We start from the raw sequence: 22,701 nt of genomic DNA on the forward strand, positions 1-22,701 counted from the left end.
TCTTGAAAAAATCTTAGTTGAACTTTTAAAGGAAATCCTGTAAAGATTCATGGAGATGCTTCAGGATGAATTATAGGAGATTTCTCTGAATATTGAACTCCATGGAGAAAATCTTGGAAGAATCCCTGGGCAATGCTTCAAACGCCTATCACGTTGAAATCCCGAAGTGGTTTAAAAAGGAATATCTGTAGAATTTACTGATTGAATTCCTAAGAAAAATATTTAGATTAATATTTGTAGCAAGTCATAAATTCAACGAAAAATTCCAGGAGAAAACTTGGAAGCAATTGCTTGTTAACCCCTTCTGAATCTGAAGAACAATTTATGATACCCCGGACAAAAACTCCCGATGAAATATTTTGAGAAGTCTCGGCATTTATTTATATGGGTACCACTTCAGGAAAAAATCTTTAAGAATCTTATGTTTTTTCCACAAGCCTTTAAATTAAGGCATAAAGAACCGTTTGTAAGAATTTCTGGAGGATTCCTGAAGCAAAACTTTGAAAGATTTACCGTTTTCTTCTTCGAGGAACGGGCCGAAGTATGAAGAGGGATTCCACGGAGGCATGCAAGTCGATTCTGATCGACCATTTCAAAAATATCTGAAACTTTGCACAGTTTTCCAGTTCCATCTAAATCGTCATTTTCCGATATCAAATCTTCAAGTTGAGTCACGACTAACTTTTCAAAAGGGTGTATGTGAAAATGGTTCAAAAATATTCAAAAAGCTGCACAGCAAAAACGGTTCGTTCGATTGTTAGACAACCAAAGAAACAAAGTTAGACAACTAAATAAAGATTCCAAAAAAATACACTCAGTAAAAAAAATTTTTTTTTTGCATTAAAAACATCATTTTTGTCACAAAAATTCAAATATCTCAAAACCCTATCGGAATACCAACGTAATTTTTTGAGGGAAAACGGTCCATTGTATTAGCTATCTACCATAAAAATTTGGTGATGGTAAGCCAATAAACAAAAAAGTTATGACATTTCAAATATTTCACAAATTTGACACTTAGTGAATTTTTTTTTTTTCATTGTTAATTTTTTTTAGGACCGCAGTTTGTTGCTGAATTTTTTGTTAAGGGTACCACATGAGGTTAACAAGTTGTTTTCATGATATTTTATTTAATTATTCATAACTATTATAGCATCTATTAGAAAGTTAGACGCGATCCAGTGTTGTGATCTAAAGTCTTGATAGTGTCATATTTTTTTATTGTACGTAACTGAAGAAAAATTCTCTCAATAGTGTTGAAACCTTTTGATAAAAGAAACCTATAAGAATTCACATGATGAAGACAAAAGCTACAAAAAAAGTTTTCTATACAGGTATACGACTAGTTTACCTGCAAAAAGTTTACCTCGTAGAGAACAAGGCGGTTCTATACCCAGGTGATCTAGTATACGTAAAGCAGGTCGGTTTTCTCGGCGCTGGTTTTCTCCACAAAGTTAAAATCTGATTACATCTGGGTATAGACCCGCCTTGGTAGAGAATAGACTTTGTTAATCATATTTGGGAGAAAGCGAGTAACTTCAACAACATCAAAAACATGATAGGTACATACCATGAACATACTCACGAAAAAGCTAAAAATATACTACCACTATGGTTATAAAAGATTTAATTGTAAAATTTTTCTTCAGTCAAGCAAACGATACCAAACTAGTCTGTAAAAATATAAAAGTGATATTGTTTATTAAAATCTAACGAGCAACATGAGTAGTCGCTTTCTCAACTGTTGCAGGCCGTTTGCAGAAAAAAAGTGTTCGAAAGAGCTACGAAATCTCACCGAAAGATGAACAAGTCAACCAAGCTGCATCCAATGTTCCTTTGCTGGTAGGGAGCACTCTGAGCTCAGTCGACATCGATGACGCCGTGATATTTAGAGCTGCCTCGCAGTTAAAATCATCTACAAACCTCGGACCAGACGGCATTCCAGCCGATTTCGTTAAAAAATACATCGATAACCTCATCGTACCACTTCGACATGTATTCAACCTGTCACTATCTAGTGGTGTATTCCCGTCTATTTGGAAAACCGCCATCATGTTTCCTGTCCACAAAAAAGGAGATCGAAAGGACGTAAACAACTACCGTGGCATTTCGTCTTTGTCCTCCATTTCCAAGTTGTTTGAACTCATAGTCCTGGATGCATTGATGTCTCACAGTAAACAGTATCTGAGCGATGAACAACATGGCTTTATCTCGGGAAGATCTACCACTACAAATCTCCTGTGCCTTACGTCGCATGTCACAGAGAGTTTTGCGAATAAGGGTCAAACGGATGTCATCTATACCGACTTGTCTGCGGCATTCGATAAGATCAATCACGCCATTACGATTGCCAAATTGGAAAAATATGGTGTCAGCGGTAATTTGTTGCGTTGGCTCAAAACATACCTGATTGGACGGAAACTCTCCGTTACAGTAGAAGGTTTTCGTTCAAAAGATTTTCTCGCCGCATCGGGAATCCCACAAGGAAGTCATCTTGGACCGCTAATATTCCTATTATACTTCAATGATGTCAACTACGTGCTCCATGGCCCTCGCTTATCCTATGCTGATGACTTGAAGATTTATTCGAGGATTCGTTCTAAAGCCGATGCAATTCGGCTTCAACAAGATTTGGACAACTTCAAGAACTGGTGTACCCTGAACTGTATGGTTGTTAACCCTGACAAGTGCAGCATTATTTCTTTTTCCAGAATTCGCGATCCTGTAGTTTTTGACTACAAGCTGCATGATACCGTAATTCAGCGAGTAGATCATGTGAAGGATCTAGGTGTAGTTTTAGACAACCAGTTAACATTCAAACGGCATGTTTCATATGTCGTAGAGAAGGCATCCCGTACGTTAGGGTTTATCTTTCGCATCGCAAAGGACTTCACGAATGTGTATTGTGTTAAATCGTTGTACTGTTCGCTAGTTCGATCCAATCTCGAATACTGCTCGGTCGTATGGCATCCTTACTATCAGAATGGTATAGAGAGGATCGAATCAGTACAACGTCGCTTCATACGGTTCGCCCTTCGTCGACTTCCTTGGCGTGATCCATTCCATCTACCGAGCTATGAAAGTCGATGTCGTTTAATACATATCGACACACTTCAAGTGCGAAGGGACGTTTCGAGAGCTCTATTTGTAGCCGATACTTTACAAGGCCGGATTGACTGCCCTGATATTCTACGGGCGGTGAACTTGAACGTTCGTCCTAGAACGCTTCGAAATAATTCGTTATTGAGACTACCTTTTCAACGCACTAATTACGGACAGAACAGCGCAATAATAGGCATGCAAAGGACGTTCAATAGGGCCGCTTCTGTGTTTGATTTTAATTTGTCTCGTGAAACTGTTCGTCGTAATTTCTATGTACTATTTTCCAATTTAAATGACGATTAGTGATATCCTTATGTGTTATATTTTTTATTGTTAACAAATTATGTTTAGGTTAAGGCATCATTGGGACAATTGTTGTCTGTTGGTGTAATATAATAAATAAATAAAATAAATAAAATAAAAAGCACCATAGATAAACTGAAAGCGGCTGGTTATGCTCCAATGTCTACATTGAATACAAATTTACGCATTTGTACGTCCTGCCGTTTAAACGTTGACAAACGGGCAATCTGTACATCATCGGTGGATCAGGTTGCAGGAAGTTCGAAAACAACAACAACTGAGGAATTACTAGATGCACCGACAACAACTGAGGAGTTACCAGAAGTACCAAGTGCAGATAGTCTTGCCACGGTACCATTAGCGACATCTGTTTCAACAAATCAATCAGAAGATGAGTGCATCCAGAAGGTCAACATCGAACGCTTCAACGAAGGGATAGCAGGAATAAAAGTGACTCCGATTAAATGGACGAAGATGGGTTACGTCAATTATCCCGAGAAAAAATACCGTGAAATCAACGAAGCTGTACGAAGAAACCTCTTCAAATTAGGACCTGAGGATGTGGAAAATACAGACTACGATGAGGTAATTATGAATATGAAGGAAAGGTTATCGAATCTAGCCACGACAAGGAAAGAAAAATTATTGATTTTGTCGATGCTGCCAAGCTCGTGGTCTATTCAAGACGCCATTGATGAGTTCAAAACCAATAGAAATACAGCAAAAGAGGCAAAACAATTCAAAAATAACTGTCTTGCAACCAAAAATGCTAGGTCGAGTACTTCATTAACAGATGAGACAAAAGAAAAAATAATTCAATATTTTGAAGACGATGAAGTAAGTAGAGCTATGCCTGGCCAAAAAGATTATGTATTTTTAAAAAAAGATGGAAAGCGTCAAGCAATCCAAAAACGATTAATGATGACTACTTTGAAAGAAGCGTATACACGCTTCAAGGAAATTAACGAAAATATTAAGGTAGGTTTTTCCTCATTTGCAAGCCTTTGTCCAAGGCAATGCAAGCTTCCATCCAATTCAGGAACACATAATGTTTGTGTGTGCACAACACACGAAAATATTAACCTAATCTTACATAGTTTGAAAAGAATCAATTTATCAAAGGATATTAAAATGTTAACTGGTAGTCTTTTGTGTGAAAATACAACATCAAATTGCTATCTACGATCTACGATTGTCCAGATTCTTCATCATTGGAAAATACTTTATTCGCTGAGTTTGAAGAAAATTATATTGATCAGTTATCATTTGAGCAATGGGTGACCACGGATAGGTGTGACTGATGGAATACTTAAGTAGTACAGACCTTGGATTACTTAACATAGGCAATCGCCCAACCTTCATGGTTTCTAATAGAGAAGAAGTGTTAGACATAACGCTCTGCTCGAATAGAATCAGTCACGAGTTGACGAATTGGCATGTATCAGATGAGGAATCATTATCTGATCATCGCTACATCTTCTTTGAACATTCAAATGTAACTGCGCAGACTTTGCGTTTTAGGAATCCCCGGTCAACAAACTGGGAACTCTACATTGAATTGGTTGCGACCAAATTTCATGGATATTCTCCGTCCATTGAAAATCCAAGTGATCTGGATGATGCCGTTGATACTACAACATCCTACATTATGGAAGCTTTTGAAGAAGCATGTCCTCTGCGGTCTGTAAAGACTACAAGAGGGACCCCATGGTGGAATTCCGATCTGACTAGACTCAGGAAACAATGTAGAAGGAGTTGGAACAGACGCCGTTCAGCTGGATCAGAGTCGTTCAAGTCAGCTCGCAAGGCTTACAAGAAGGCTCTTCGTTCTGCTGAACGATCCGGCTGGAAAAACCTTTGTACAAATGTTTCCAGTTTGAGTGAAGTCAGTCGGTTGAACAAAATTCTTGCAAAATCTAAGGATTTCCAAGTGAACGAAATTCGCTTACCTAATGGTGACTTTACTTCTTCCGATGAAGAAGTTTTAGAATGTTTATTCAATACACACTTCCCCGGATGTGTGGACATAGCATCTACGGATGAATCAAATGTCTTTTCATGTAGTTACGAGTCTCTGGCCTCGGCTCGCAGTATCGTAACTACTGAATCGATTCAATGGGCACTTAATAGTTTTGCTCCTTTCAAATCTCCAGGAGCGGATGGGATTTATCCTGTTCTGCTCCAAAAGGGATTTGAGTTTATCAAACATGTTTTGAAAAAGCTACTTGTAAGCAGTTTTGCTACCGGGTACATTCCCAAATCCTGGCGTGATATTACTGTAAAGTTTATCCCAAAAGGAGGACGTGCGTCGTATGAGGAAGCGAAGAGTTTTAGACCAATCAGTCTGACCTCTTTTCTTCTGAAATGTCTGGAACGGATTATCGATCATCACATCCGTGATGTTTATTTGGCAAACATGCCTCTTCATGTGAATCAACATGCTTACCAATCTGGAAAGTCCACTGTGACTCTTTTACACAAAGTTGTATACGATATCGAGAAAGCATTCGCTCAGAAGCAATCGTGCTTGGGTGTTTTCTTGGATATTGAGGGTGCCTTTGATAACGTGTCTTTCGATGCCATATTGGAAGCCGCACGAAACCATGGGCTACCTACAATGATTACCAATTGGATTCATCAAATGCTCAAAAACCGACATCTCTTCTCGACATTGCGTCAATCAGCGATTCGAAAATTGAGTGTTTGCGGATGCCCCCAAGGGGGAGTCTTGTCACCACTTTTGTGGAATCTCGTAGCAGATACGCTATTGAGGCAACTCAATAATTGCGGTTTTCCAACTTATGGATTTGCCGACGACTATCTAGCTCTGATAGTTGGTATGTGCATAAGCACCCTATTCGACCTGATGCAAAGTGCTCTTCAGGTAGTCGAGAGTTGGTGTCGCCAATATGGCCTTTCGGTTAACCCGAATAAAACATCTATTGTTCTTTTTACGGAAAGACGAAACCGCGATGGAATTCGACCTTTACGTCTTTTTGGCACTGAGATTAATGTGACTGATCAAGTAAAGTATGTCGGAGTCATTCTAGATTCCAAACTTTCATGGACACCTCACATTGATTTCAGAGTCAAAAAAGCTTGCATGGCCTTCGGTCAATGCCGGCGAACCTTTGGTAAAACTTGGGGCCTCAAACCCAAATATATCAAATGGATTTACACAACAGTTGTTCGACCAATATTGGCATATGGATGTCTTGTGTGGTGGCAAAAGGGCGAAGTGAGAACAATCCAATCAAAATTGGGCCATCTCCAAAGGATGTGCTTGATGGCGATGTCTGGTGCGTTCTCTACAACTCCCACAGCAGCGCTCGAGGCCCTTTTCGACGTTGCGCCACTACACATATATCTTAAACAAGAAGCACTTTCTTGCTCTTACCGTTTATGGGTACTGGATCTACTGGAGAAAAATTCAGTGAATCGTAAATCTACACACACTTCGTTGTTTCCACTTTTGGTGAATTGGGACAAAATTGTCCTTGCTCCAAGTGATCTCACAATTGCTTGTAACTTTCCTTACAGGACATTTACCACACAATTCCCTTCACGGGAAGAGTGGACGTCTGGCTATTTGGAAAGAAGTATATCAAACAATATAGTATGTTACACTGATGGCTCCCTTCTTGAAGGTAGAGCTGGTGCAGGAGTATATTCTCGTGAGCTAAGGCTGAATCAGTTTTACTCACTTGGTAGAAACTGCACCGTTTTTCAGGCGGAAATATTTGCTCTTATGTGTGGAGTGCAATCAGCACTTCAACAGCGCGTAATGGGTAAAGTCATATACTTCTGTTCAGATAGTCAGGCTGCTATAAAAGCTCTCGCTTCGGCCAACTCAAGGTCGAAGCTTGTTATCGCATGTCGAACTCAAATTGAGGAACTGAATTCAGTCAACTCTGTAAACCTTGTATGGGTACCTGGCCATTCTTCCATCGCTGGAAATGAATTGGCTGATGAGCTAGCTCGCGATGGAGCATCGCATGACTTCATTGGCCCTGAGCCGGCTATTCCAATTTCGAAGTGCTGGGTGAAGCTTCAGATAAACTCTTGGGCGGCAACTCAGCACAAGCAATATTGGAATAGTTTGGAGTCATGTCGTCAAACAAAATTGTACATTACTGAGCCATCTCCAAAGGTGGCGAAGTATTTAACAAATCTGTCAAAGCAGAATTGCAGTCTCTTGGTCAGAGCGTTGACAGGCCACTGCCGACTCAACTATCACATGGCAAATATTCAGCGTGCTGACTCATTTGTGTGTGATAGTTGTGACTCCGATTATGGAACTTCGTATCACCTGATATGTAACTGTCCAGTTTTTGCGCAAATGCGATTCCAATTACTTGGTAAACACTTATTAAGTGAAACTGAATACAGAAGCCTGAATCTTCAGGACATCCTGTTATTCTTAACCCGCTGTGGTAATGAGCTATAGGCTCTCTTTACGCTCACGCGTTTTGCAGTGCCCTTTTTAGGGCGCTGTTCGAACCCATTGTGGTATGGAGCTACATGCTCTCATTTCGCTTATGCGATCTTCCCTCTTCAAGGGACCCACTCCTATTTCCTCCCATCTTTCCCTTCCCTTTCCTCTCCCATCGGGTAGATGATGAAATAGGCTCAAATATGGCGATGGCACAAATCTCCCAACTGGTTGGGAACGTGCCTTTGGAGCCGGCCTTCTGATACCTGATACCTGATACATAGTTTGAAAAGAATCAATTTATCAAAGGATATTAAAATGTTAACTGGTAGTCTTTTGTGTGAAAATACAACATCAAATTGCTATCTACGATCTTGTTCGGATTGTTCAGATTCTTCATCATTGGAAAATACTTTATTCGCTGAGTTTGAAGAAAATTATATTGATCAGTTATCATTTGAGCAATGGGTGACCACGGATAGGTGTGACCTAGAAACTATTGTAAAACCTGTAGATGAGTTTGTGTCATTTTTTTGCTTGAAATTAGAAAGTTTAATTCCTCACGACTTTTTTAAAACAGAGCAATCCCGCTTTTTAAAAATACGAAAAATACATTACAAGATGGTGAATTTTTAGTCATTTGTGATTTTCTGAAAACTATAGCTTTGTATTGCAAGATGAAGTGCAGTCCCATCACTGGAACGTACAACAAGCTACAATTCATCCATTCGTTATTTATTTCAATGGAAGTACGCAAATTGAACATTTTAGTTTTATTGTAATTTCCGAAGATTTAAGACACGACTCAGTATTTGTTCATTGCCAAAATGATTAACTTTTTACACGTTGATAAGGATAAAGAAATCAGAAAGATATATTTCATGTGTGATGGAGCAGCATCGCAGTACAAAAACCGTAAGAATTTTTCGAGCCTATGTCAATTTAAATCAAAGTAAGGAATTGATGCAGAATGGCATTTCTTTGCTACGTCACATGGCAAAGGTCCTTGTGATGCTATTGGAGGAACCATAAAGCGCATGGCCACAAGAGCAAGTTTAGCCAAAGAACGTGAGCATCCAATTAAAACTGCAAAAGAACTATTTGATTGGGCGAATCGCAGAAAAGAAGAAGATTTAACAAAATTATCATTTTGTTTTACTACTACTGAAGAGTACGAATTAACGGCATCAGAGCTCAGCGAGCAATATAATAACGCGAAAACGATCCAGAGAACCCAAAAATTTCACTGTTTCATTCCATTGTCAGAAAATAAAATTAAAGCAAAACTATACTCGAACTGTACTGATAATGATGCAAAAGTGTTCGATATTGTAAAAAAAATGAATAACAATAAATAAATAAATAAGTATAAATAGTATTACGCAAGGCCCTTAACAATAAAATCAGCAACAAACTGCGGTTCCCGTAATAATTTACACCGAAAAAAAATTTTTTTTTTTTTCTACTAAATGTGAAAATTGTGACATGTTTGAAATGTCATAACTTTTTTGTTTATTGGTTTACCATCACCTACCCCCGCCCGAATTCCAAAATATAACATATGCATGCAATCTATAGTTTTTTCCTAAAATCAGTATCATCATTTAGTTCGTGTATGATATAAGAGAGACTCGTTATGTTGTTTTGTCCAGGCGGAATTACTTCAGCAGCTACTTCCAGGAGTTTCTCTCCGATGCTTTTTCAAATGAATCATCATGATATTCTTCCAGGAGTTCAATTAAGGTTTCCAGAAGCTTTCTTGTTTAATTCCTCCAATGATTTATTCAGAATTCTGATTGTTTTTTTTTTTCAGGGGTATCTACTAGAATTTTTTTTTTATCTAATCATTCATTCAAAGATTTCTCAAGGCAATCTTATAAGTCATCGTCAAAAGTGATCTACTACTTTTTCTGGAGCTCTTTGGAGAGTTTTTGAAGACCATTCTCATGTATTCCTTCAGAGATCAACTCAGAAGCTTCCTCCAGAAAGTCATTCAGCATGACCTCCAAAAATTTCACCAATAACAATAACTCAAGAGTATTCTTGCGGAATCATTGGAAGACTTTCTAAAGAATTCCTTTGAGAGATTTCCAAAATAATCATTCAAGGGCTTGTTATTCCTTAAGGAACCGTCGAACAATGCTTCGAAGAACGATTGGGAGAATTTCTTGTCATAGTGAATAGAAGAATCGTTGGTTTGCGTATCAATATAATTAGGTTTATGTAATTACATATACTGAACCTAGAAAAAGTCAACAAAACACCTGGGACACCCCAGAATCCTGTAGGATTTCTTTTGGGAATCCTATACAAAGAAATCCATGGTAACATTGATATTCCCGATAAATCTTTCGAAAAAAAAAATAAAAAAAAAACAGCAGTACAAGGTTTGTTTTGAAATAATTCCCACATATTTTTTCCGTCAAGAGGAGGTTTCAGTATAGAAACTTCTAAACTTACAGCTTTGTTGGTAGATTTTTTAATAATCAAAAACCCAGGAAACTAATCTCAATTGACTCGCTTAAACCACTATACACGGCAAACCCTAAAATCGACTTGCATCCTAGTACATTCCTACAGCTTTCCGCAACGATGTTTCGGGCTTCAATTCAATTTCGCTGTAGGGAACACATCCAACAGGTCAGTCGTCAAGCCTGTCAGGCAAATCCTAGTTTTTTCCAAAACAGTTTTTTCACCACATCAATTTCACGAGGAACGACTACTAAAACATGTAGCATGCATTCGCCGAAAAACCATGTCAGCATGGATAAACCGGTCCATCGATGGTACCTATTCCAAAAAAGCGTTCAACTCCAGCCGATTTCCGATGCACTGGAAGCTCGTTTTACGTAATGAGTCGGGGGTACTTAAATAGAATTTTACGTAAATAAACCACGTTAGATTTATGTTGATTTGCCTTGGTTGCCCTCTCACGAACGCTGTGGGAAACAGGCCTTCAGATCTACTAGAATAACCCGTGATCTCTTGAAGGCTTATGAACGGCATTCGTATCCATATAAACTTATGGAAATATTTTCTGTCTAGTTTTGAGTTCCACAACCGATCAAGGTTTTACGAGAACTTCTTTGGTTATAGGAATTCAGATCTACAAGCGTAACCAGGGATGTTTCGAAGGATTATGAACAAGAGAACTATTTTAAATACAGGTCATCAGATCTACAACCGTAACGAGCAGCTGCCTTTTAGAACATTGCGAACAATGATCATACCTATAGACGCTCATATAGTAAAATTCTACCAAATCTGAGTTCAACTGTAACACCCGATTGAGTTGAGCACTTTTTTACTCATATACCGCTGGGATATTGTCCAATACTAGCTTCTCCAAGAAATTGTCCTGCCGGACCTATAGGATACTGTCCTGTATTGATACTAAACCATCTGCTCCTAATTTGACCGCCAGGAAATTTACTGACACCTGCGGTTACTCCTGGTTAGCCTGTTGATGGTACCTGGCCACTAGTGTCTGGTTGACCAGTACCTCCTGGGTAATGATGAACTAATCCACCTTGGCTAATAGCTCCCGTTCCTACGTGAATTTGCTGATGGCCGGTAGCCAGGCTTTGGAAAATTTAACGATCATTGACACACGAGCCGGAATTTCAACCCATTTGTCCGCCTGCATTCACACAACACGCATGACATTTATCTTCGTGGAATAGAATGAACCACAAAAGAAATAAATACGGGCACACATCACCCACTGTTTTGTGCCGATTACTGTGTGTCACCACGTGTTACATTCGCTGACACACTCTCATTCTGATCAATATATTTTCCATATATTGCGCTATTTTTGCAAATAAAGTGGAGTTCGATGATCCAATAGATTATAATTAAGTTTTTTGAGGTTGCATTTCCAGAATATTTGAAAATTATTACTAATTTTATACAAAACATAAATCACCCGAATGGGTCGATATCGTTGTATTCAGTAAGAGTTACTACCGTAAAACGGGGTAACTTTGATAGTTTTTTCGAAGAAAACTTGAATATTTATGCATGCTGTTTCAAAGATTTATAATTTATATTTTTAAAACAAGTACTGGCATCCTAACTATCGATTACAGTTGAAAGATTGCCAAAAGATTCATTCTGAATGGATATATTATTTTGAATAAGCATAAGCATAAGCATAAGCATAGATGACCGTACAATTCGTAGTTGCTACTCCGTGATTGACCAGAACAATCGAAGTTGCACAGGGAATTAATGAATGGGGCTTGGGATTAGCTTACCATTCTTCAATGTGCACAAATCGAGAGCTCAAATTTAAAAGTCAATAACGGCGCCGGCCACGTCCTTACGGTCATCGGGGAAGGGAAGGAATGTTAGTGTGACTACCGTTGTTACTAGAGACCGAAATCACCTCTGCATCTCCACGGTTGTCATGGAGAGGATATTGGGTTAGTGGGATAAGGTAAAGATCTGGGAGTCACCAATGTTTGGTGATGCGATCCATGATATAATCACGCCTAACCGGATTCGCGAAATAATTCGATAATCGCATTAAACGCCGAACAAGTGTTCGTCACTCGCCCACGCAAGAGCAAGCGACACGATCAATAGATCAAACACTACTAGCGATCCGCGGCGCTTTTTCATTTCTCTGAGCGAACGACGCGCGACAAGTTTGACCCTGCCCCCATCACCCACCCCCGCAGGAGCAAGTGTCAAGGTCGAAGGATCAAACACTACTAACGAACCGATCACTTTTCCACCGCTTCACTACCGACGCGCGACATGTTTGATCCTGCCCTCATCACCCGCTCCCGCAGGAGCAAGCATCAAGGTCGAAGGATCAAACACTACTAACCTGAATGGATATATTATTTTGAATATAATCGAAAGTCGGTTTAATGCTTTGGGGTAACTTTGATAATGGAGTACAAATCGAACAAAATTGAATGAATTATGGAACATTTATAGGGCGTTGCATACCTATAGGCGTTTAACGCTATATGGAAATTTCTGACTTAGATTACAAAAATGGTCCCAGTTTATACAAATTGTTGTCGCTAAGAGAGTTGAGACCAAATTTATGTTCTACTATAACTAGGCTGTCAAGGATAAGTGACGAACTTATTAAGACTTCATCAAATAGTGATCGTAGAACTGATTGTTTGTGAGCGTTTCAAAAATGCTAAAATCTTGTAAATTTTTAATATTTGCATATACATCCTCAAATGTACTTGATTCCAACAAAAATAGCTTTGACATAACGTGTCATACTAATACTCTTTACTTTTGCATTAGTTTTGCTTAACTGGACAGCCCGTCCATTAATTATGTAAGGGTTTATGGGGGGAGGGGGGGTTTGAGATTTCTTACGCGCCATACAATTTATTTTTAATTTTCATACAAAAAATCTTACCATGGGGGGTGGGGGGGTTGAAAAACCCCGAAAATTGTCTTACGTAATTAATGGATCGCCCCATTAACAGAAACTTTGTTATTTCGTTTAGTATGTTCTGGGTCTCGCACTTTCAAAGTTACCCGCATTATCAAAGTTACCCCGTTTTACGGTACTCTTGAACGCTCTCTAACCACGTAAACGAGAGTGTAAATATCAACATTCATAGGGTTCTCCGATAGCAATGCGCTATGAACTGTTATGGTTCATGAACTGTTACACTCTCTGAATATGGTTCGATCGGCTTATGCGGATCGAAATCCAAACACTACCGGTAGCAACACCGACACCATGCCCATAACTATCGCCAGCAAAAGGTTAATGGTGTACCGTTTGATGCGGTTCCATCAGTTCCTACTAGCACCGTGACTCCACCAGGGTGTGCATGAATCGTTTGTTTTGGCGGTTCGCTACTGTCTGCTAGACCTGAAAGAATCTTAACTGGTTGGTTAGGGCATCCCACTCCGGTAGGATTAACGACAGTATGATCATGCCCGAGAAGAGTTACCGAATGCGCTCGTGTGTAACATACCTCTATTTTATTCGATGATCCAATTGTAATAAGATATGGCCCTAAAATATGTGGCTGTTTCCCCACTGGCATTCGTTAAGGAGCAAAATATCAAGAATCTTTGGTGCGCTCTTTATTGTTCCGTCTTGGTTTCCAGTCATTTGATCGCCATCTGGTGCTCCTGGATGACCTACAATAGTGCCAGATCTAGCAGGTACTCCTATTATACCGGGACCACCTAGCATTCCGGGCCCTCCTACAATTTCATGTCCACCTACTGTTCTCGGAACTCCTGTACCTGACCTTTCCTCAATAATTCCATTGCCCCCTATTGTACCGGGACCAGTGCTGCAGTAAAACCTGGTATACTAGCTCCAGGTCCCCCAATTATTCCTGGTAGTCCGACATATCCTGGAATGAATTCAGGTAATTCAGTAGTGTGTCCATCAGGACTAACCTCTCTGTTGTCAGGTGCACCTTGGCTTTCATTGGTACTAATGAGTCTTCCGTCAGGTCCAACGAGCCTTCCACCCGGACTAACAGGTCTTGCGCCAGGTCTTCCTTCAGGGCAGATTGGTCGTCCAAAAGAATCAACCTCTGCTGCTCGTATCGTTCCTATTCCTGGTCTTCCTGGAAGGTCCCATGCACCTTCACCTGGTCTGCCTGCCGCTGTTAATGGTCTTCCGAAAGAATGAACACAAGTGCCCTCTTCACTGGGCCTTTCATAACCAGTAAACTCCTGGTCTACCGAAAATCGGTCATCCATATGCGTCAAAAAGCTCCAGTGTCGACAGCTAGCTTCTCCCGTTCTTCCATATGAGTCATCACCTGGTCATGTAACAGATGATCTTCCATATGCGTCTATATCAGTCCCTGCACCAATATCACCAGGTTGTCCTGGGAGACATTGTGTTCCGTATGTATCATTACCTAGCCTTCCACCAATCGGTCTTCCATATGCATCAACTCCAGTTGCGCCAGGTCCTCCTGGTCGTCCATAGGATTCATCACCTAGTCTTTCGCCGATAGGTCTTCCATATGCGTCAAATCTAGTAGCCAGGTTACCCAGACACTGCTGGTCTTCCGTGTTAATCAACACCTGGTTCGCCAGGATTTTTTTAAAGAATTTTCGCACTTCTAGAGAGCGAGAAACTTTCACCTACCCCAGCTATCTTGGGTGCTAATGGAGTTTAGGCTCTGTGATTCTCACTCAACGGTCTATTGCTCTATTATGGATGCTGGAACTTCCTCATGGTATTACTTCAGGGGACGGAGGGCTTGCTGATGCCTCTACACCTTTTCGTCAGCTCTTGTTCTATTTGCTTTGACTGCGATTTGTCTCTGCCACATCACTTAAATTTTGGGGCCGGCCATACGCTTGGGCCATGTGAAACGTTTTATTCTGTGCTTGTTGGTTATCTGGGCTCCACTGCGCCGCTCGTCATGTTCTTCGGGCGGACCGGTTGGATGCCGAGGTCGGTCTTGCGATTCTGGTTGAGGGGTGACTTTCGATTCGCAAGCGACTCCATGATCCAAAGCCGGTGGTTCGTCGTGGTCGTTATAACTCGGCGTAGTTGCCGACGGTGAAGCTAGCCTACTCCGATCGAGAGTTCCCCGACGGAGGAATATCTCCCGAAACCGGTAACGTTACGAGTTGTTCTTACTCTGTTGCTGCCGGAGATGGCCCATCGATCCCGGTTAAAGGATGGCTTCCAGTTCACTGGCGCTCCGACGACTAAAGCCGGTGATACGCTCGTACTACTCGGAATAGTCCCCGGTGGTGGAAGATCTTCCGAACCGATGCAATTCGGGCAGATACCAAAGACAGTCCTGCGATTCCGGTGGAGGGAAACATCCGGTTGTCTACCCCGACCGTTAACTCGATGCTCGTCTGTTTGACCCGATTCTACGTGGCGCTCGAACTACTCGACCTATCCCCGACGGTGGATCTAGCCTACTTCGATCGCGGCTCGACGGCCTGTGGTCTTCTCACCATTTTTGTAGCAGTGACGACATGATTTGCGCTATCGCTCTGTTCGCTGCGTGCTACGTACTTAAATGTTGATACACTTTCTGCACGATGTTGTCGGGGCTTAGATCTCTGTTCCTACTATCGACAATTCTCTTCCGAACTTCCGCGAACCTTGGGCAGTCAAAAGCTACATGTTGTGCTGTCTCCTCGATGATTGGGCAATCTGGGCAGTGTGGCGACTCTGCGTGCACAAATCTATGAAGATACTTTCTGAAACATCTACGACCTGATAGCAACTGTGTCAGGTAGAAGTTCACCTCTCCATGCTTCCTATTTACCCACGTCAAGAGATTTGGAGATTTGGAGAGAGTCGGTGGGCCCATCTTCCTTTCTCCGCGCAGTCCCTCTCGTGCTGCCACCTCGCCAGCTGACCATCTACCGTCCATTTCTGACGTCTCTTTGTTGGTAGCACTCGATATTCTTTACCAAAGTGATGCAAATGGAGATCATACCGGATATTTATATCGCATACTGCATTCGACAATATCGTTCTACCCGCACTCGCAGCTCGCACTGTCATCAGTCGGAACGCTCTGTTCAGCTTTCCGCGGTACCGCTTCGTTTCAAGTGCCTTGCCCTAAGCAGGAACTCCATACCTCAGCATCGGTGACGAGACATTAGGTAGCAGACGCCTCGTACTGCTACTTGGACCGCCTAAGTTTGGCATGATTCTCCCTATTGCATCATTGCCTTCTCAAACTTTTCGCATACGTTATCAACGTGACTATTGAAATTCGCTTCGGTACAATCATATATCTTCCGACATTGACCTTCATCTGCTAAACCACCTTGCAGTTGCTGAGTGCAGCAGCACATCTGTTTTGTAGTGAAGTATCTGCAGTTTGATTCCGCTCATCCAGCCCTCGATTGCGTCAATTGTTTCCTTCATCGTTAATGACACATCATCCGCAAAACCAATAATCTTCACCTTCCTGAGAAGCCGCTATGTCATGACTCCATCATTCATCCCGTTCCAAAGAGTTGGACCGAATATGAAACTTTGAAGGACCCCCGCTGTCACTTTCATTAACTTCTGCCCTTTATTTGTTTCGTACACAAAAATTGTGCTCTAGAAGTAGCTCTTCAGGATCTTGCACAGATAGTCGGGGAGCTGTATTCTGTACAGTGTTGCGGCGATGGCCTCCCAGTTGGCGCTGTTGAATGCGTTTTCCACATCTATTACGACGCAGTATCGATTTCCTCTTCGTTTCTGCTTCGACGCATTCTCAGCACACTCGAATTGCGTCTACCGTCGATACTTCTTTGCGGAATCCAAACTGCATTGTTGACTACCCGTTCTCACTCTCCGTACACTACATCAGCCTGTTGAGAATGATTCTATCCAGGAATTTTCCGAGGAACAGGCAAATGGGCCTAAACGAGGCTAGATCTCCCAGTAGGGTGGGGCTTATTTCCAAAAATCTTCCGTAGTCAGGATTTACAAAGTGGAAAATGATCATCGGTCCCAAAATAACATCCTGTGAAAAAATGAGAATTTTTGGTGAAGGTTTAGAGGTGGCGCAAAGGGCGTATGTGCAGTTTTCCCATTTTAGTGAACTCTGAAAAATTTTGGTATGCTTTTCAGCTTGTTTTGGTGATTTTAGGACCCTTAAGGGCAAAAAATTACCTCAAAATTGCGATATCTCCACTCCTTTAGACGATATTTGACGAAATATATATTATGCATGCGATTTTTGGCCCTTGCATAGGTTACGCTGACTGATTAATATGAACCCGAATAAGCATATGAATAGCTGGGGAGAATTCCTATGCTAGTAGAATGGAACAAAGATCAAAGAAGAATGAGATAAAGAACAAAGAACACAGAAGAATGTAAAGTGGGGTGGGTTAAACAGGTGGGAGGGTGAAACTAGTGATGTCTTGAGCGTAACTGAGGAATCTAGAAAACGATGATTATATTTATTGACTTCATTTTTTTTTCCAATCTTTATTAACGAGATTTTTAGCTCTTTAGCTATGGGCTAGTTCATCTCGGGACCAACGGGTTTTTTCCCTCCCGAAGGATGTCGGCACTGAAATTTTTAGTGACTATCTGGGGGATGGGATTCGATCCCAGATCCTCACCGTGAAAGGTGTGTGTTCTAACCACTACACCAGGTCCGACCCCTTGACTTCTATTTAATATTACCTACTTCAGAAATATTTCGAGCAATTTTTCTTCAAGTTATGGAAGAGCAGCAATTTTTTAACCATCTCTAGTTTTCGACCCATGTATACGATTATATTGGAACTTATTGCAACTTTATTGGACTTTATGGAAAAATTTCAATAACGGCTAAAATGTCCTTAATTCCATGCGAAGTTTCATCATTATTCTCCTGGTAGATATAGATAAATGCACGTCACTATACTGCTTTAGCTCAATAATTGTTTGGTTGTTTTTTTTCTGAATGATGATAGCAATTTATCGAAAGGGACCGTTGCAAAATTTACATCCTAAACATTCAGCCTCACGCAGTATCTATTAAATTCATAACTAATTTATATATTTATTTATACATACATAGGACATCCTGTGAAAATTCCTTTATGTAGCTCTGTCCTAAAAAATTTGTTTCAGAACTGTGACGACTTAATTTTGGTTTTATTTGAGAGGTTTTCAACCTGAAGTGCTTTATCTCTTGCACCCTATAGAAGCTCGTGCACTTATTTGAATTTTGACTACCGATTTATTTTCCTTCTGCTGTTGTTTATACACATCGATTTCAAATACAGATGTAGAACGATGTATTGAACTTCATCTGCATTTTCGTTTGTCCGAAGTTATGTTGAAGGTGTTGTGGCGAAAGTGAAGTATTGGAACCCCAAACGCAATTAATTGATGAAACGGCATCATAATCCAGAAATTCCTGTGGAAATTCTAAAAAGAAGTGTTATTGCTGGAAAGCAAAAATCATTTATGGATTTATCTAATAAGGATATATCGTGTGGGATCAAAATCCGAACACCTAAGAAATGAATCTAAGCCCTTCCACTTCATATAAAACTCCTTCTATTTGTATGAAATGTACGGATTTTGAGCCTGTATAGATTTGGGCCCCTCTGTAATTTCTTTCAGATTATAAAAGCAATTGCTGGAGTTATATCAAACGGACATTCTTAAATACTAAATGAGTGTTAAACTTGCATATAATCACATCTCATACATCCAACCGAGATATTTTCACGGCTCCATAGTTGATTCTAATATAATATCATCAGTTACACCCTCCCCCCTGTTTAACCCACCCCACCTTACATTCTTCTGTGTTCTTTGTTCTTTCTATCATTTTTCTTTGCTCTTTGTTCCATTCTACAAGCATAGGAATCCTCCACAGCTATTCTTATTCGGGTTCATATTAATCAGTCATTGTAACCTATTAAAGGGCCAAAAATCGGATGCATAATATATATTTCGTCAAATATCATCTAAAGGAGTGAAGATATCGCAATTTTGAGGTGATTTTTTGTCCTTAAGGGTCCTAAAATCACCAAAACAAGCTGAAAAGCATACCAAAATTTTTCAGAGTTCACTAAAATGGGAAAACTGCACATACGCCCTTTGCGCCACCTCTAAACCTTCACCAAAAATTCTCATTTTTTCACAGGATGTTATTTTGGGACCGATGATCATTTTCCACTTTGTAAATCCTGACTACGAAAGATTTTTGGAAATAAGCCCCACCCTAATCTCCCAGTGACTTCCCTGGTTTTGACAGCAGTACCAGCTTCTGGATCTTCCTTATTCCTGGAAAGTTACCTTTGTCAAGACACTTCTGCAACACATCCCTGAACATGTCCGGATATGCCAGGATGGCAGCTTTCAGCACCACGTTTGGTATTCCGTCTAGAAAAGAGGCTTTCTTCGATTTTAGGCGTTTCGACGCTTCCACAAGCTCGACGATTGGTTCTACGTCTTTCCCGTACGGCGTTGGATCGTGTTTCGTGATCGTGAGCCCCCCACGATTACCTTCAGCTTGTCTGGGCACATCTCAGCTGGCATCAAAGGGCCCTTGATCTTTGACATATCGACTCGATTTGGATTACCTCACGTATTGGTGTCTGCATCTCGGCACAGCTCCTTGTAGCATTTGGATGTACTAAGCTTGATCTCCCGTTTGAGTGCGGTTCCAGCCTCTCGAAAAGCCGTCTTTCGCTATCTTCTCTCCATTTCCGTCTCTGCACTCTTAGTCCACCTGTACTCTAAAACAAGCAGCGCGAAGCGTTCTGAGCGTGTCCATTCCACCAGTAAGCTAGTTGCCGTCTGTTCCTCGGATAAATACGTAAATCGAATTGACGTAAACAGAACTTACGTAAATGGAGGATCCAGTGACAGTCATCCGGCCTGTTGACTTCGTGCCGTAGTGCCGCGTTGTACTCGTCCGGTGCGTGTTCTCGTTTACCTAAATACACTACGCTTAGACCCCGTACGTACGCTCCATCGATCAGTGTCAATCAGCTAGCTAGCTAGCCGTGTGTGTACCATTTTTACGACTGCCGCAAGTAAACTGCGTTAAATGGCTTGTGCACAATTTGGTGGGCGCCAACCGGGCTCTGTTTGCTTTCATGTGGCATGCGGCAGCCATCACTACCATCACTACCAGCGCCAGCGTAACGTAGAGACACACTATAGGTACGGGTGCCAATGCACAGTCAATGGGGCTTTCGGTCTTCGTATCAAACTTTGCGGCAGTCGATGGCTTGAGGTTATTATAGTGAGCCCGAAATTTTAGAAGTTTCTCCTGACGGCTCTGGACACAATGGAACCCATTTGCCTGAATAAATATTGTGCGTTGGGTTCGTTTCGTTTGATTCAAAGAATTTCACTTCGGGAGTTGGTTAGATCTAGTTTGCAGCCATTTCTCCGTCGAAACGATTGATACTTTTGGTTTCAGCAAAGAGTACTGTATTCAGATTCATATTGTCGATAAAAGCTTGTATATATTTTTATAGATTGTATGATCGATGCCTTGATTTTCAAGGTAAGACCAGAAGTCCATGAAAAAGGCCTTCAGATCTACAAGCATAATCAGTGATCTCCTAAAGGTTTCTGAACAATATTTATACCCCTATAAACTCATGAAAATATATTCTCTCAAATTAAACTACTGGGAATATAGGTTATGAGAGCCATGAGCGTATAGAGGGACCCTTGAGAACATTGTGAACTTGGATAATATCTTTACAGTATCATATATAGCTAAGTTGTACAAAGTATTAAGTTTAACGATTGTTTAAGGTTGTTGTTGTCCAACAACTCCATAGAAGTCAGGTCTGCTGTTCTATGAGGAGTTGAAGTCAAACAGAAACGCTTACAGTTATTTGTTTATGTGTGATGTAGATGCTAAATAGGTCCTTCCAACGCTAAAGGTGAATGAGTTCGGATTTTTATTCTTTCCCACAGCAAACAGCAAAGCTTCCACCAGATTCTCAGAAGGATGAATGTGAGATTGAGTGAAAGGTTTCCTTTATCTGCTGCCAAGGAAGAATGATTTAACGGTACCTTTTGAACTTGCTCAAATGAATATTTGAACAGCGTGTCTGTTTAGCGAGTTCGTATGCCATTGTAGTTTTGGGTGGACGACGAGCAACTAACGAATAGCTTTGAACTTTTAGATTTCCCCTTTACAGAAAAGAAGAGCAAAGAAAATTATATCAAAGTTCGGAGCGCAACGTTTTGTGGACAACTTAAACTGCTGACATGGACTGCCCTGCGGGATCGAACTACAATGCTGCAATCAGCAATCATCGCATGGGAAAATGATTCAATTGAGCAGCTTTTCCATCGGGATCATAGAGAAGGAAAAAGTGCTTTGAATGAAGTGACTTGACAGTGGTCTATCCAGCACCATCGGCAATCGTTTCAAAATTGAATTGAAATCTAATTTCGAAAATTTTCCGCTGTCATAAAGTTCTTTATTGTGGACGTAACTGATGGCCTTTCAAATGGATGAGTGGATTTTGGCATCTTGTTTATAAGATAGAATACTAATGAGAAATTGAAATAAGTCTGTTCATTTTCAAGCAAAAAAGATAAAAGATAGAAGATAGAAGATAGAAGATAGAAGATAGAAGATAGAAGATAGAAGATAGAAGATAGAAGATAGAAGATAGAAGATAGAAGATAGAAGATAGAAGATAGAAGATAGAAGATAGAAGATAGAAGATAGAAGATAGAAGATAGAAGATAGAAGATAGAAGATAGAAGATAGAAGATAGAAGATAGAAGATAGAAGATAGAAGATAGAAGATAGAAGATAGAAGATAGAAGAGAAGATAGAAGATAGAAGATAGAAGATAGAAGATAGAAGATAGAAGATAGAAGATAGAAGATAGAAGATAGAAGATAGAAGATAGAAGATAGAAGATAATAAAAGATAGAAGAAATTAGAAGCCTGAAGCTATAGGCAAGAAGCTAGAATCAAGAAGCTAAAAGTTAGAAGCTAGAAGCAAGGAGCCGAAAGCAATAACAGCAATAAAGTCCAACAGTTAGAAGCTATAATCTAGAAGTTAGAAGCCAGAAGCTAAAAGAAAAAAGCTGGAAGCTAGAAAGAAGCTAGAAGTTAGAAGCTAAAAGTTAGAAGCTAGAAGCAATAAGCTAGAAGCTAGAAGCTTAAAACTAGAAGCAAGGAGCCGGAAACAAGACGTTAGAAGATAGAAGCTAGAATCTAGAAGTTAGAAGCCAGAAACAAGAAGCTAGAAGTTAGCTAAAAGAAAGAAGCTAGAATCTAGAAGCAAGAAGCTAGAAGTTAGAAGCTAGAAGCTAGAAGCTAGAAGCTAGAAGTTAGAAGCAAGGAGCCAGAAGCTAGAAGCAAGAAGCTAGAATCTAGAAGTTAGAAGCCAGAAGCTAAAAAAAAAGTAGAAGTTTGATAGAAGAAAGAAGCTAG

This window comes from Aedes aegypti, chromosome 1 (genome assembly GCF_002204515.2).
Source record: "Aedes aegypti strain LVP_AGWG chromosome 1, AaegL5.0 Primary Assembly, whole genome shotgun sequence".
NCBI classification, from domain to species: Eukaryota; Metazoa; Arthropoda; class Insecta; order Diptera; family Culicidae; genus Aedes; species Aedes aegypti.